Raw genomic sequence first — 17002 nt, forward strand, 5'->3', positions numbered from 1 at the left:
ACTCCAAAAACAGAACTATGCACATATTTGAGGGCAATAAACTCCTTCCTCTCTGAAGCAGAAGTCCTTGCTTACAGCAAACTGTGGACTTGGCTTTGCGGTGGAAACAATGAAATGCAAACTCCTTTCTTTAGAGCCATAAGAGCAGAGTCCCTTCACAAGGCTGCAGATAGACTAAGCTCTTCAGAACACCAGCAGCCCAAAAGTCTCTAAGATCTCTCACAGCAGTCTGTACTCACACAATGTCCAGGGACAGTTGGTTGCCTCCTTCCAACTTCCAAGCGACACTTTTCTCCAGTGATACCAAACTAGATCTTTAGCAGACCGCCCCTCAGTCAGCTCTCTGTAGCTTCAGCATCCAGACCCTCAGGTCGCCCACCTAAGGCCTCATGAACAGCAAGCACATGACAGCATCGCCCTGGAGGGCTGGACTGATCCTCTGCAAGAAAAGACCCAGAAGCTCAGTGTCCGAGAGAATTTATACAGACTCCCAGCAACCTTCAGGGCCCTGCCCCTGGGACTGCCCAGGGCTGTATAAATATTCATACTGCCATCTGCATAGCTCTACACCGAAAACCAGAGGGAGCAATCAGACTAGCAGCAGCTGAGAACACTGAGCTGACCTAATTATTCAGCTTCACTGGATACAGTGTGCACAGTTAGATTTGCCTATCACAACCAATGCAGCAACACTGATTACAGCGAGACAAGCTAAACGTACCTAACAAAAACACACCCAGCTTCACTGAACACAGTGAGCCAGCACTAAATCTAACTAATCCTAGCACCTATATAGGAGAGTGCCACATTGGGGTGGAACATGTTCTCCCTCCTACAGCTGCTCCCTGTTACGCTGACTCTAGTGACAATAGTGACGTCTGTCCATGTCATTCATTCACAGAGTTCTATGAATGGGGGAACTACAGCTTGCAGTTCTCAAAGAAGAGGGCTCTGTTAAGCGCTCTAGGTCAGGGGTCCTTAAACTTTTTAAACAGGGGGGCAGTTCACAGTCCCTCAGACTGTTGGGGGCTGGACTATAGTTTAAAAAAATATGAATAAATTCCTATGCACACATCTTATTTGTAGTGCAAAAGAACAGGAAAACACAAAACAATATTTAAAATAACAATTTTATTCAACATAATGGTATCAGTATTTCTCAGACTCCCCACATCACAGAAACCCTCCCCATCACAGAACCCCCTCCCCTGCCCATTCCAGACTCTTCTCCATCACAGATCCCCCCATCAAAAAGCCCCCATATCAGCCCCCCCCTCATCACAAAGCCTCCCCCCATAACAGATCCCCCCTCCATCACAAAGCCCCCCCAACAAATACATAGTTACATAGTAGGTGAGGTTGAAAAAAGACACAAGTCCATCAAGTCCAACCTAAGTGTGTGATTATAAACACAAACTCCTCTCCATCACAAAGCCCCCCCATAACAGACCCCCCATAACAGATCCCCCCCTCACAGACTCCCCCATCACAGACTCCCCCCAATCGCAGACCCCCCATACCAGAGCCCCCGAAAACAGACTCCCCCCATCACAGACTCCCCCCATCACAGATCTCCCCATAACAGACTCCCCCTATAACAGATCCCTCATCACAGAGCCCCCCACAACAGAGTCCCCATAACAGACTCCCCCCATCACAGATCGCCACCAATAACAGACTCCCCCCATCCCAGACCCCCCATCACAGATCTCCCCATAACAGACTCCCCCAATAACAGATCCCCCCATCATAGATTCCCACCATCACAGACTCCCCCCATCACAGACTCCCCCATAACAGACCCAATCGATATTACACTACTGCCCCTTCTATAATATCACAGCACCCCCCCTCCCCTCTGTTACTTTAAAGGAATTGTAAGCCTTTGTGTTTTTTCACCTTAATGCATCCTAGAGGGGGATCGCTGCGATGTTAAAGGGGCAGTCTGCCGAGTAAATCACATTTAAAAAAAATAAATGCACTTTTACCTGCAAAAAGATGTGCATTAATTATTTTTTTTGCAAAAGTGAACTTATCCTGAAGCTTGGCAAATGCCCTGTGTGTGCTAGTTTTCTATTTTTTCCAATACATGAAATATAAAGTGAAGCTAACTCTGAAGCGCCCCTTTATTGCTGCAGGTGCTGTTAAGGCGCACTCTGATACACATCTATGGAGGCTTTGGAGATGCAGTGAGCACCAAGAAAGTGAAATGAGGGCAAACTCAACAGTGTGCACAGGACTGTAAGGTAATCATTTTATTTAGTGAAAGCTGCTTTCAATGACAGAGTATCAAAAACGCAGATCAAATGCCGCATGTTGAAGCAAGTGTAAACAAGGCCTTACATTTTTTTTTAATTTATATTTAACCTTGTGATTCTGCCAGTATTATGGCTCATGCGCTGGGAGATGCAGTGCTAATATTCTGATCCCGCCACATCAGTTTACTTTTTTTTTTTTTCCAATATAGTTCTATTCATCACTGTTGCAGTGCCTCACATCTTAACCTGCTGCATTGCAAAAAAACGACTGCACGCAGTACTTTTTTTTAGTGCACACCACAGCACCATTATTGACACAAGGTGGTTTGCCTTGACTATGTGACAGGACTGCGCTAGAAACAGCTATCAGTGTAGCCCCAATACACCTGGTGTGGACAAGCTTCTACACCACTTGTTGTCCTTGGGTGACATTGATTACTCACTGTACTGTACCAAAGCAGCAGCAGAATTGTCACCCTAAAACAGCATGTTAGGACTACAGAACACCTCCCACTCTCTTCATAACATTGGGGGGGGGGTCTGTATTCTTAAAGTGGTTCTAAAGACAAAAGCATTTTTTATTTTTTTTTTTTACCTTCATACATTTTCTGCATGAAGGTAAAAAAACATCCAATTCTTTTCTTTTTTTTCCCAGCCATGGTAAGCACTTACCTGAGTCCTCTCTCAATCCAGTGCTGCTGTCCTGTGTGCAGCAGAGCTCCTCCTCTCTTTCTGTATTCACAGGAGTCTTTGAGCACTTATGGACTTTCAGGCTCTGGAGCATACCCAAACAAGTGCCTCCCTAGCAGCTGTCTTGCTATGGGGGCACTAAGAGAAGAGGAGGAGCTGAGAGAGACATTTGGGGCCTTCAGAAGAAGAGATAAGGGGTCGCTCTGTGCAATACTATTGCATAGAGCAAAAAGGTATAACCAGGGCTTTTTTTCTCAAACAATAGGTGCTGGAACTCAACCAGGACCCCCCAAAACTCCTGCCCCGCACACACACCCTCCAAATCACATCAAATAGTGGGTGTGGTCATATTTCATAAACAGTAGAAGGGTCTTAAAGGGGCATTAAATATTAGGATTGCATTACATACAGAGTGCAGAGTTCATGGGGGTTACACACAGAGTGCAGAGCTGTCACTTGTAAACACAGAAACCAGACTTCTGTGTTTATAAGTGATTGTGGTGAGCAGGCACCAAAGGGTCTGAGCCAGAGGTGGTGGAACTGAGTTCCACCAAGTTCCCCCTGAAAAAAAAGCCCTGAGTATAACCTATTTCTTATATAAAGCAAAACAGGTGCGCTGTCTCTTTAAATAATCATGTGAAGTGCTAATGTGTAATAAATACTCAATTCATAAATATTGAACAGTACCTATGTGCAATTAATATCACCAATTTTATACGTGCTAAAAACTCATTGACATAAGTCATAAAGTGTTTAAGTGCATATCATTCCAGAAATCTATAAAGTCCATCAAAATTCATAAAGTGTAAAGCAGACTGACACCGTGATTTCTTATTTTATATCAGCAGCACCTCTTTATGTGTCACCACCTCCACCAGTGCAAATCGCTTACCAAAGGGCTAATTACCAAAGCATAAGAGGCTAATAGATCACCCAGGGATCTTCACTACAGCAGTCTGAACCTCCGCTGGATGGCGCCTGGTACACCTCCTGGCTCCAATATGTCATCACAGAGGGACCGCTTGCATCATTCAGAAAGAAACCAGCCACAGACCATGGCCCAATACCATCCAAACAGTGGCATTTAAAAAATATATGCAGTACTCACAAACAAATCACAAATCAGAGCACAGAAACGGCATCGCTGCCTGACAGCTGCATATGCATTGACGTGTGTGCACTGCACTGCCCCACACATTTCATGTCAACCCACATTCCCTGGGCTGCGGTTGACCAATTGCTGTTGCTCCCTAAATCCTTGAATACCAGGATATAAGTGAATAGAAGAAAAAGTAAAAGTTTGCTGTCTCAATATAAATAAAGAGTGAATGACATTTAAAAACTCTCAATATACTCTAAAATGACATCACTTATAAATACCTCATATCACCCTAAGGCAGTGGTTCTCAACCCATCTAGTGCTGTGACCCCTTGATAAAATTTCCCAAATTGTGGGGACCCCTAACAGTAAAATTATTTTCGTAGTTTGGGTTGTCAGACCCAAGGCAAGACAAGTAATTAGCGCCCCTAACCCACGGACATTTAGCGCTCCCCGAGTCCCTTCCACTCGTACAGTATTAAAACCCCTTATGGTACATTTTAGGATGTACCACTCTTTCTCTTTGTTCTCCTTTCTTTCCCTTTTATCTCTCTCTATTCTAATTTCTTATTTTTTTCCACATCCCTCTCTCTAGCCATTATTCTTGTTCTTTCTCTTATTCTTTCTCTCCCTTTTTCTTTTTTCCTCCCCCTCTTTTCCTCTCCCTTCCATGTATTCTCTATTTTTATTCCTTCTCTTACTCCTTGGTGGGGGGAATGGGATGAGTGGCAGTGCTGGCGGGGAGTTGGGATCAGTGGCAGTGCTGGTGGGGAGTTGGGATCAGTGGCAGTGCTGGTGGGGAGTTGGGATCAGTGGCAGTGCTGGTGGGGGGTGGGATGAGTGGCAGTGCTGGTGGGGGGTGGGATCAGTGGCAGTGCTGGCGGGGAGTTGGGATCAGTGGCAGTGCTGGTGGGGAGTTGGGATGAGTGACAGTGCTGGTGGGGGGTGGGATGAGTGGCAGTGCTGGTGGGGGGTGGGATCAGTGGCAGTGCTGGTGGGGAGTTGGGATCAGTGGCAGTGCTGGTGGGGGGTGGTATGAGTGGCAGTGCTGGTGGGGGGGTGGGATCAGTGGCAGTGCTGGCGGGGAGTTGGGATCAGTGGCAGTGCTGGTGGGGGGTGGGATCAGTGGCAGTGCTGGGGGAAGTTCTGATCAGCCAACTTAGGTGCTCTTGATCAAAGTCATCTGCTGATCTGAGAACTGTAGTGGGGACTTTTAATGGCAACTATAATAACAGGTAGTGTTAATCACTGTCTCCAGCTTCACTGTGGCTCTGACTTTATGGTGTCTTGCAGCAGTGACACCTATGCCAAAATCAGGAGATAGGGTCTCCTCCAGCCCCAACCACTTCACATTCCTCACCAGTCAGCTGACCTCTAGTCTGTACCCTTCAGCCATGCCATAAACTGAATCGGCGGCTGTGAAGATGCTGATTGGGCGGCCACGGGCTCCAGGAACAGCCCAGCTGGGCGGCCACAGGCTCCAGGGACAGCCTTGCTGGGTGGCCGCGAAAAGTCTGGGAGAGCGGTACAGGCTTCAGGAACAGCCCAGGATTCGGTGACCCCTGGCAATTCGTCATTCGACCCCCAGGTTGAGAACCACTGCCCTAAGGTGATCTCATTGCAACATATATAAAATGCAAGTGCAATACATAATGTAATATCACAGTACTAAAACACACAATAAAACAATTATGAGAAAAAAATTACCAAAATACTGATCATAAAAGTCTGCTGTTCATCAGCAAGAAATATACAGTATCTCACAGAAGTGAGTACACCCCTCACATTTTTGTAAATATTTTATTATATCTTTTCATGTGACAACACTGAAGAAATGACACTTTGCTACAATGTAAAGTAGTGAGTGTACAGCTTGTATTACAGTGTAAATTTGCTGTCCCCTCAAAATAACTCAACACACAGCCAATAATGTCTAAACTACTGGCAACAAAAGTGAGTACACCCCTAAGTTAAAATGTCCAAATTGGGCCCAATTAGCCATTTTCCCTCCCCGGTGTCATGTGACTCGTTAGTGTTACAAGGTCTCAGATGTGAATGGGGAGCAGGTGTGTTAAATTTGGCGTTATTGCTCTCACTCTCTCATACTGGTCACTGGAAGTTCAACATTGCACCTCATGGCAAAGAACTCTCTGAGGATCTGAAAAAAAAGAATTATTGCTCTACATAAAGATGGCCTAGGCTATAAGAAGATTGCCAAGACCCTGAAACTGACTGAGCTGCAGCACGGTGGCCAAGACCATACAGCGGTTTAACAGGATAGGTCTTACTCAGAACAGGCCTCGCCATGGTCGACCCAAGAAGTTGAGTGCACTTGCTCAGCGTCATATCCAGAGGTTGTCTTTGGGAAATAGACATATAAGTGCTGCCAGCATTGCTGCAGAGGTTGAAGGGGTGGGGGGTAGCAAAGTGTAATTTCTTCAGTGTTGTCACATGAAAAGATATAATAAAATATTTACAAAAATGTGAGGGGTGTACTCACTTTTGTGAGATACTGTATATACGAGTGAAATGGTGAAAAAATCAATAACGTCCGACATCCACTTTAAAAGCGCCAGTAAATGAAGTGCAGAGTCTTTAATAATCTGTGCATCATCACCATGCTCACAAAGTAAAAAATGGCCTCTAGAGGATCGAGTGCACAGATAAGGACATCACCGCTGGGATAAGCACCACTCCACACAGCCGCCCCTCAGCAGTTCCATGTGGTCACTGGCTCCCAGTTCACAGGGTAATGAAATCAGAAAGGAGGACTCATAGACTAGTGCATTACCATTAAAACTTTTAATAAAAAAGGGAATTGTACTTACAGAGATGATTCACTTACCGACCGGCCACTGTATATATACGTGATCAGCTTGAAGGTGGATATCTCGTTAACAGCAGCAGCTGCTGCCACAACTGAGGTATTCATCTTTAGGGCCGGCGGTTCTGTTTATGATAATGGTGGTCTCTGTAGTGGATTCGCCGCAAGATCACTGTTATCGGCGGCAGGAGAGGTGCCACCCTCTCCCTCCGCTCTCCCGCGCCCTCCGCCGCTTACCGGAGCCGTCAGTGGCGGCAGAGGCGATCGGGACCTTTCATGTCTGTGGTATGGAGACGAGTGAGGGGAAGATGGCCCCCACCCATCTCCATACCATAAGAGGGCGGAAGCGACGTCATAACGTCAGCTCTGCCCATACATCTTAAAGGCATATTTGTTTGTTGTCATTTTTTCAAATGACAATTTTTTTTTTCTTTTGCATTTAAGCCCAAATATGAGATCTGAGGACTTTTTGACCCCAGATCTCATATTTAAGAGGACCTGTCATGCTTTTTTCTATTACAAGGGATGTTTACATTCCTTGTAATAGGAATAAAAGTGATCCAAATTTAAAAAAAAAAAAAAACTGTGAAAAAATAAACAAAATAAAGTAAAATAAATAAGAGAAAAGAACTTTTTTTTAAAGTGCCCCGTCCCGACGAGCTTGTGCGCAGAAGCGAACGCATACCTAAGTAGCGCCCACATATGAAAACGGTGGTCAAACCACACATGTGAGGTATCGTCGTGACCGGTGGAGCAAGAGCAATAATTCTAGCCCTAGACCTCCTCTGTAACTCAAAACATGCAACCTGTAGAATTTTTTAAACGTCGCCTATGAAGATTTTTAAGGGTAAAAGTCTGACGCCATTCCACGAGCAGGCGCAATTTTGAAGCGTGACATGTTGGGTATCAATTTACTTGGTGTAACATTATATTTCACAATATAAAAAAAAAATTGGGCTAACTTTACTGTTGTCTTATTTTTTTATTCAAAAAAGTGAATTTTTTCCAAAAAAAGTGCACTTATAAGACCGCTGCGCAAATACGGTGTGAAAAAAAGTATTGCATTGACCGCCATTTTATTCTCTAGGGTATTAGAAAAAAATATATAAAATGTTTGGGGGTTCTAAGTCATTTTCTAGCAAAAAAACCTGTTTTAAACATGTAAACACCTAAAATCCAAAACGAGGCTAGTCCTTAAAGCTGGGGTCCACCTAAACCGCCAAAAAAAAAAAATATTAAAAGCCAGCAGCTACAAATACTGCAGCTGCTGACTTTTAATAAATGGCCACTTACCTGTCCCAGGGTCCAGCGATGTCGGCGCCATCCTAGGTGAGGGAATCAGGAAGTGAAGCGTTGCGGCTTCACTTCCCGGTTCCCTACTGCGCATGCGCGAGTCGCGCTGCGCATCGTAACTGGTCCCCGCTATCTCCTGGGAGCTGTGTGTTTCCCAGGAGACAGCGCGGAGGGACAGGAAGAGGCATAGACTCCCATGGGAGTCTATGCCGGAAGTGGGTGCAAATACCTGTCTTAGACAGGTATCTGCACCCCCCTCCCCCCTGAAAGGTGCCAAATGTGACACCGGAGGGGGGGGAGGGTTCCGAAAAGCGGAAGTTCCATTTTTGTGTGGAACTCCACTTTAAGTGGTTAAAAGCACATACAATAGTGTCATTCACATCCCCTGAAAATGTGAATTTCTGCTTTAAGACTGAATTTCAGGTATGCATTATATTGCATAGTTACATTGGTTTAGTAGCCACTGCTACTACAGTGATCCTCGCTGTCTTCTGAGTCCTGGGTCAAGTGGGTACCCTGCTACATAGTGACCATTAGAGGATGCTTGCTCAGCATGGGTGCCATTCAGCAAATGCTTTGCATTATTCTTAATGAAATTCTCTGTTTCGTCAAAGTGGAGAGGCAGGGCAGTGATGTCACAGTCATAACCTTGTCCAGTCAGTTCTTTGCATTCATTCATTCTTGCTGCACTATGCAGCAAGCAGTGGCATTGAAGTAGCTGAAACTACCACAGCGATTTTCCACTTCCACAGGGATCCCTCAAGAATGGGATATATAACCACACTGAACCAAGCTGGACCGAAGTAACTATGCAATAAAGTCCATACCAAGATTTCATCTATAAAATGGTTGTAAACTCCCCATTGAAACATTTTAAATTTTGCCCCGTCAAACGGAGCCTTCCAGCACTGCTCTGTGACTCAGGGCTGCTGTTAGAAATTACGGGGCCCCATACAGCCTACCTAACAGGACCCCCCTGGCCAAAAGTGACTGATGACATCGATTTATCAGTCCCTTTCTCTACAGCCTCAGCTGCACTGATGAATTAATAGGAAGCACTCTGAGGCTTCCTGTTCATTCACAAACTGAAGCATACAGTAGTAAACACAGTTTGCTATGCTTCAATGATAAATGGACACAGGAGGATCGCTCACTGTGTTCATTCAGGAAAGGCAGGGGCCAGTAAATAACACCCCCCTGTGTGCCCTCAGCAGCTGCTGTAGGAAAGGGCACATGTGCTAGAACAAATCCCCTTGCAGTGCAGCCCGAGGGAGTGAAAGGAGGAGAAGCTGGCAGTGCTGCAGTGGGAGACAGAAGAGGATCGGTGTCTGCAATAAGGCCCCTTTCACACTGGGGCGGTGGGGGCGTCGGCGGTACAACAGCGCTATTTTTAGTGCTGCTGTACCGTCGTTCTTGCAGCGGTATTCGGCCGCTAGCGGTGAGGTTTTAACCCCCGCTGGCGGCCGAAAAAGGGTTAAAATCCCTCGTACAGCGTGGCTATAGCCGCGGTATTGCCGCGGTATAGCCGCGCTGTCCCATTGATTTCAATGGGCAGGAACGGTGAAGGAGCGGTGAATACACCGCTCCTTCACCGCTCCAAAAAAGCGGTTTGCAGGACTTTTTTTAGGCCCCTTTCACACTGGGGCGGTGGGGGCGTCGGCGGTACAACAGCGCTATTTTTAGCACTGCTGTACCGTCGTTCTTGCAGCGGTATTCGGCCGCTAGCGGTGCGGTTTTAACCCCCGTTGGCGGCCGAAAAAGGGTTAAAATCCCTCGTACAGCGCGGCTATAGCCGCGGTATTGCCGCGGTATAGCCGCGCTGTCCCATTGATTTCAATGGGCAGGAGCGGTGAATACACCGCTCCTTCACCGCTCCAAAAAAGCGGTTTGCAGGACTTTTTTCACCGTCCTGCCTGCGCACTGCTTCAGTGTGAAAGCCCTCGGGCTTTCACACTGAACAAACAGCGGAGGCTGTTTAGGGGCGGTTTGCAGGCGGTATTTTTAGCGCAATACCGCCTGCAAACCGCCCCAGTGTGAAAGGGGTCTTACCTTCCTGCCTGCGCACTGGTTCAGTGTGAAAGCCCGAGGGCTTTCACACTGAACAAACAGCGGAGGCTGTTTAGGGGCGGTTTGCAGGCGGTATTTTTAGCGCAATAATAACTGCAAAAAGCCCCAGTGTGAAAGGGGTCTAAGACAGTATAGCAAGGCCTCCTGCTCAACAGGTGACTGGGCCCCACTTTTGAACTGATGGGGCCTGGGCCCAATACTGGCTGTACTGCCCTATCAGCGAGCCCTGCTGTCACTAGTCACCGCTCCCCCTGGTCCTGGGTGCTGCCATCTGCACTCAGTTTTCCTTCAGTGTTCCATCTGTTTGACCATTTAAATGGCCGGGCTGTGATTACATTACTCCTGTACATGCCTATGGGAGTCACATCACCACAGCTGCGCATGTGCGGCTCAGATTACATTACCGCTGACAATAGGGGGAGGCATTTATGACAGAAATTACCAGTGGCGGCTGGTGCTGCATTTTTTTTTGGGGGGGGGCCACACCCCCCGTCCCCCGTTGCTTGCCCATCCACCCACTAGCCCTGCACTTAACCCATCCAGGTCATGGGCAGCTTCGGCTTCCCCCTGCTTCTGTTCCCGGCCAATACAGTTGCTTCTCCTCTCAGCCAAATGGGTCTTAAGGTCTTAAGACCCGATTCCCGATTGGTCAGGAGGAGAAGCAGGAAGAAAATAGTGATTATTAATTCGCTATTGTCACACAACTGGGTGGCTTTTTGAAGCCAATTAGAGCCTCAGGTTCTAATCATGTGCTTCAAAAACAAAAAAAACCCTTAAAATCCATGCATCCGCATCCCTGCATGTAGATTAGGGGCTGGGCCCATGGATTAGGGGGCGGCGGCCCTAATGGAGCGGCTGCCACTGGAAGTGACCACAAGGGTCTCTTCCGTTATAAAAATCCTGCTGTCAGCGTTTTTTAGAGATAAACCTTTAATACCGCTTTGAGGCTTTGTTCATAACCGGTGCGCTGCGAGAACGAATGCAAAATCGCAAACTTTCCAGCAATGCACAACACTCTGCATTTTGCAGACGCACGGCACTGCAATTAATTGTTAATGACCTACACATATGCCAAAATCCACAATGCCGCAGTCCGGTTATTAAAATGTGCGTTTTTCGTGCGTCTTATCAGACACAGAGCAGGCCATTCATTTAAACGGGCAAAAAAGCGTGTGCATTCTGACGCACAACCGCAGTGTGACCGGAGCCTGAGGGTTCCGCTGTACAAATGGAAAAGGATAAAATACTGCCTCTGATTGCTTACATAGCTCGATTTGGAAACACATCTTGCAATATTTGTCGGTGAGTTCCCTGATTATGGAGGCGCTATCCCCTCCCCACAGAACATACACTAACACAGTGACATGAGAAGGAGATATAACTGACCCCGGTGCCGGTTGCCGTTTGTGTGATGTGATGATAGGAGTTCTCCTCCGGGAAATCACAGTCCGCACTACACTCCAGCGCCGTGCCTCGTCAGCCGTTGTCAAGGTGATCAAACAAACACTTCCTCAGCACCGATAGGTGGCGCTCTTCTCCGCTGCTGTGCCCGCGCATGATCATGACTTTCTAGTGTATACAGGATTAGTGGAAGGCTCAGTACCGTTCACGTGAGCCGTGGACGTCTCCTTTGCAAATGAGAAGCAGAAAATACTTTTCACCTTTTAGTATTATCTTTTTAGAGGAACTTCACTCAGGTTTGAAGAAGTAAAAGTCAGTAGCTACATTTAGGGGCTCATTCACACTTGCTTTAGGGCTCCTTCGCACCGTAAGGCGCGTCAGACCATGTGTTCCTGAATGGTGCTTTTAGCGCTGCCAATTACTTTCAATAGGTTGCCCTGCACCTGTAAAATGTGCAAAAATAGCGCAGGCTTCTTTTTAAAATCGTATAGTACCATGCGTTTTGGTGGTTGCAAAAGCACATGTGCTTTGACAAATGTATGGGAGGTGCCATTTAAAATGAATAGTACCTGCATGCCTTTGTAGATGGCAGCACTTTTTTCATGTGGTGCGGAAATTTTGCTAATTTACCTGACAATATCCTCTGTGCTACCACTCTAATCAAAATATAACATATAATACAATAAAAGAAAATGTTTATGAGTGTTGCAGCTCAATCATTTATGTTTTCCCACATCAAATGAATAATCAGCATATGTTGACGTTTTATGTTTAAGTTGAAAATGCGCAATTTTGCTTGCATACTCACACCACACCTGGTGTGAACAAGCCCTTACTCTCTGAAGTGCAGTCGACATTTGGATTGTTCTTCTGATAGCATTCGACAGGCAGTGAGGAGGCATTGTATCGCCTCCTCGCTGCCGGCTTCAACCCCTTGAACCCCATACTAGTATGCTGCAACCTCATGCATTGCAATAGTAGGTATAATTCCTGTTGTGGCTTTGAAGCAAAGCATGTGTACATCCCAGCTGTTGCCTCTGCAGCCAAAGGGGGAGCAGTTTGGGGCATAGGAAAAACATAGTTCAACTGAGTCTCTCAATTTCTAATGCAAACAAACCCATAGTGTAGCTGCTGACTTTGTAAAAGCACATATTTACCAGATGTCCAGCACTGTCTTCTCCACCATACATCCCTCTGTCATTGGTGACTCCACCATACATACCCTTATCATTGGTGTCTCCACCATACATAGCCCTATCATTGGTGTCTCCACCATACATAGCCCTATCATTGGTGTCTCCACCATACATAGCCCTATCATTGGTGTCTCCACCATACATAGCCCTATCATTGGTGTCTCCACCATACATAGCCCTATCATTGGTGTCTCCACCATACATAGCCCTATCATTGGTGTCTCCACCATACATAGCCCTATCATTGGTGTCTCCACCATACATAGCCCTATCATTGGTGTCTCCACCATACATAGCCCTATCATTGGTGTCTCCATCATACATAGCCCTATCATTGGTGTCTCCACCATACATAGCCCTATAATTGGTGTCTCCACCATACATAGCCCTATCATTGGTGTCTCCACCATACATAGCCCTATCATTGGTGTCTCCACCATACATAGCCCTATCATTGGTGTCTCCAACATACATAGCCCTATCATTGGTGTCTCCACCATACATAGCCCTATCATTGGTGTCTCCACCATACATAGCCCTATCATTGGTGTCTCCACCATACATAGCCCTATCATTGGGCGCCCCCCCCCCCCCCCCCCCAAGCTATTCACAAAAAAAAATCACTTTAAGAGTGACCAGGCGCCGGACACACGACAGTCTATATGAAGCTTCCCAGCTTGCAATCAGCTGATTGCAAGCTGGGAAGCTAGTTACATAGTTACATAGTAGGTGAGGTTGAAAAAAGACACAAGTCCATCAAGTCCAACCTATGTGTGTGATTATGTGTCAGTATTACATTGTATATCCCTGTATGTTGCGGTCATTCAGGTGATTATCTAATAGTTTCTTGAAGCTATCAATGCTCCCCGCTGAGACCACCGCCTGTGGAAGGGAATTCCACATCCTTGCCGCTCTTACAGTAAAGAGCCCTCTACGTAGTTTAAGGTTAAACCTCTTTTCGTCTAATTGTAATGAGTGGCCACGAGTCTTATTAAACTCTCTTCTGCGAAAAAGTTTTATCCCTATTGTGGGGTCACCAGTACAGTATTTGTAAGTTGAAATCATATCCCCTCTCAAGCGTCTCTTCTCCAGAGAGAATAAGTTCAGTGCTCGTAACCTTTCCTCATAACTAAGATCCTCCAGACCCTTTATTAGCTTTGTTGCCCTTCTTTGTACTCGCTCCATTTCCAGAACATCCTTTCTGAGGACTGGTGCCCAGAACTGGACAGCATACTCCAGGTGCGGCCAGACCAGAGCCTTGTAGAGTGGGAGAATTATCGTTTTATCTCTGGAGTTGATCCCCCTTTTAATGCATGCCAATATTCTGTTTGCTTTGTTAGCAGCAGCTTGGCATTGCATGCCATTGCTGAGCCTATCATCTACTAGGACCCCCAGGTCCTTTTCCATCCTAGATTCCCCCAGAGGTTCTCCCCCTAGTGTATAGATTGCATTCATATTTTTGCCACCCAAATGCATCATTTTACATTTTTCTACATTGAACCTCATTTGCCATGTAGTCGCCCACCCCATTAATTTGTTCATGTCTTTTTGCAAGGTTTCTACATCCTGCGGAGAAGTTATTGCCCTGCTTAGCTTAGTATCATCTGATTTGCCAGTGTTCAGGGCGTGTGCAGGGCACAAGCATTGTGCCCGCAAACACTCCCACTCTTCAACTATTTGTTTCTGGCATTTGTTTCTTTATTTTTATTGGCGAGGACCTGAGAACAGTAAGTGGCCCTTTTTCGGAGTCACTTCCGGTTTTCCAGCTCACTGTTCTGTGGACTGGGCATCTATTAGAAACATGCTGGATTTCCTACTAATTTACCTCCCTGGGACAAGCTACTCTGGGTGCATGGGACCCTTCACAGCATGGGACTGAATTCCCCTGGAGCAGCCGGCAGCAGTGATGGATGTCACAATGCCCATCACAGTATCACACAGTAAGTGTTTGGAAGAGGGAACTTCTGCTCTAAAGATAAGATTGTCAGGTGAGGGATTGGGGAACAAATGTATTGTCTATAGAGAGGTGAGAAATGAAGCCAGCAGTGTGTGTGCAGTAGGGATGAGCTTCGAGTTTGACTCGAACATCGGCTGTTCGATCATTCGACGAAGATCAAATATTATGGGCCGTTCGCGCCAAAGTCACGGCCCATAATACACTGCGTCATCACAGTGGTTTGCTGGCTGATTGGCCAAGCATGCACTATGACCCGCATGTTTTGGCCAATCACAGTGCCGTAAGCAAACAGAGCCATAACTGGCCAAAGGCAGGGTGCCTTTGGCCAATTATGGCTCAGGGGGTTAAGTACATGCCCCACACTATATAAGGCCGCCTGCACATCGACCCTGTGTAGTGTGTTGCTGGCGTTATAGAGAGAGAGAGAGAGAGTGTGTGTCATTTCATTTACTTTGAGCAGGCAGTTTATTCAGTTAGGTAGATCTCACTGCAGACCGTTCCTGCTGTACTATTTCTAATCTACTTCAGGCAGGCATTTGATCCAGTTTAGCTAAATCTCACTGCAGACCGTTCATGCTGTACTATTTGTAATTTACTTCAGGCAGGCACTTGATCCAGTTTAGCTAGATCTCATTGCAGACCGTTCCTGCTGTACTATTTCCAATCTACTTCAGGCAGGCATTTGATCCAGTTTAGCTAGACCTTACTGCAGACCATCCATGCTGTACAGTTTCTAATCTACTTTAGCCAGGCAGTTGATCCAGTTTAGCTAGATCTCACTGCAGACCGTCCCTGCTGTACTATTTGTAATCTACTTCAGGCAGGCAGTTGATCCAGTTTAGCTAGATCTCACTGCAGACTATTCCTGTTCTGTTCCTAATATACTACAGGCAGGCAGTTCATTCAGTTAGCTGCAATATATTCAGTACTGTATCCCATGCAGCTAGAGCTTGCTGCAGACCGTTCCTGTTGTTCTGTTCCTAATATACTACAGGCAGGCAGTTCATTCAGTTAGCTGCAGTATATTTAGTACTGTATCCTGTGCAGCTAGATCTCACTGCAGACTGTTCCTGTTGTTCTCTTCCTAATATACTACAGGCAGGCAGTTGATTCAGTTAGCTGCAGTATATTCAGAATCAGTGTATATATATATACAGTATATATATATATATATATATATATATATATATATATATATATATATATACATCCCAGCTTTGTGCAGCTACATCTCACTGCAGGCCATTCCTGGTGTACCTATTCAAATACATTACAAATAAATCAAATACAGTATGTCTGGAAGGCCAACAAGGACAGGCAGACGCTCACAGGTCACTAAAAGAGGGCAAGCAGGCTCTGTGTCTGCAGCCAACATTGCTGGTCGTGGACACAGTGCATCCTCAGCACATGGCCGTGGGGCACGCTTGTCCCTTTTTTCGGCAGCTGGCCGTGTTGAGCCACAACATGCAGAAGAGTTGGTAGAGTGGATGACCAAGCCGTCCTCAACCTCCTCATCCTCTGTCACCCAGGCTCAGAGTACTTTGGCTGCCAATGCAGCTGCCAAAGCGGCCTCTTCCATCGGCTCAATGTCATCAGTTACTCCTTCCCTAGCCCCACCATCATGCCCTGAGGAGTCCCCCGAACTGTTGGATCACAGTGTTGGGTACATGCTGCAGGAGGATGCGCAGCATTTTGAAGGCTCCGATGATGGTATCCAGATTGAGGAAGGCAGTAACCTGAGCCCAGAGAGAGGGGGTGCCCAAGAAGGACAACAAACTGGCAGTCATGTTCCCTCAGCTGCAGCATACTGCCAGGTTTGCCCAGGAACGAGGAGGGAGGGGATGATGAGGTCACTGACTCTACGTGGGTGCCTGATAGGAGAGGGGAGGAGGAGGATGAGGAGGAGGCACCTCCAACGAGGCAGGATGCCCTCCAGGGGCCAGCTTAAGGGCAGCCAACTGACTGCATCACATCGCAGAGCTCTGCATGTGCAGGGCACTGCTGACTCCACGCGTTCTTCCAAAAGTTCTTTGGTGTGGGTCTTTTTTGAGACGTATGCAGCAGATGGCACCATTGCTGTTTGCAACATATGTCTGAAGCGTATCAAGCGCGGCCAAAACAGCAGCCGTTTGGGCACCACATGCTTGACCAGACATATGTCGAACTCCCATGCAGTCCGTTGGCAAGCGTACTTAAAAGACCCACACCAAAGAACAA

The 17002-nt window shown here is 46.6% G+C and overlaps 1 protein-coding gene across 6 annotated transcripts in view; it reads right to left on the bottom strand.

Annotated features, from left to right (window-relative positions):
- The window catches only part of LG04H6orf118 (linkage group 04 C6orf118 homolog), a 247397-nt gene extending 235352 nt beyond the window's left edge, over window positions 1-12045 (bottom strand). For all 6 annotated transcript variants that reach the window (XM_073627494.1, XM_073627493.1, XM_073627492.1 and 3 more), the window contains exon 1: window positions 11618-12045. The gene's annotated coding sequence lies outside the window, so the exon portion shown is untranslated. The remainder of the gene's footprint in view (window positions 1-11617) is intronic.
- Window positions 12046-17002: the final 4957 nt, after the last annotated feature.

The sequence above is a fragment of the Aquarana catesbeiana genome, linkage group LG04, assembly GCF_042186555.1.
Source record: "Aquarana catesbeiana isolate 2022-GZ linkage group LG04, ASM4218655v1, whole genome shotgun sequence".
Classification (NCBI taxonomy): Eukaryota; Metazoa; Chordata; class Amphibia; order Anura; family Ranidae; genus Aquarana; species Aquarana catesbeiana.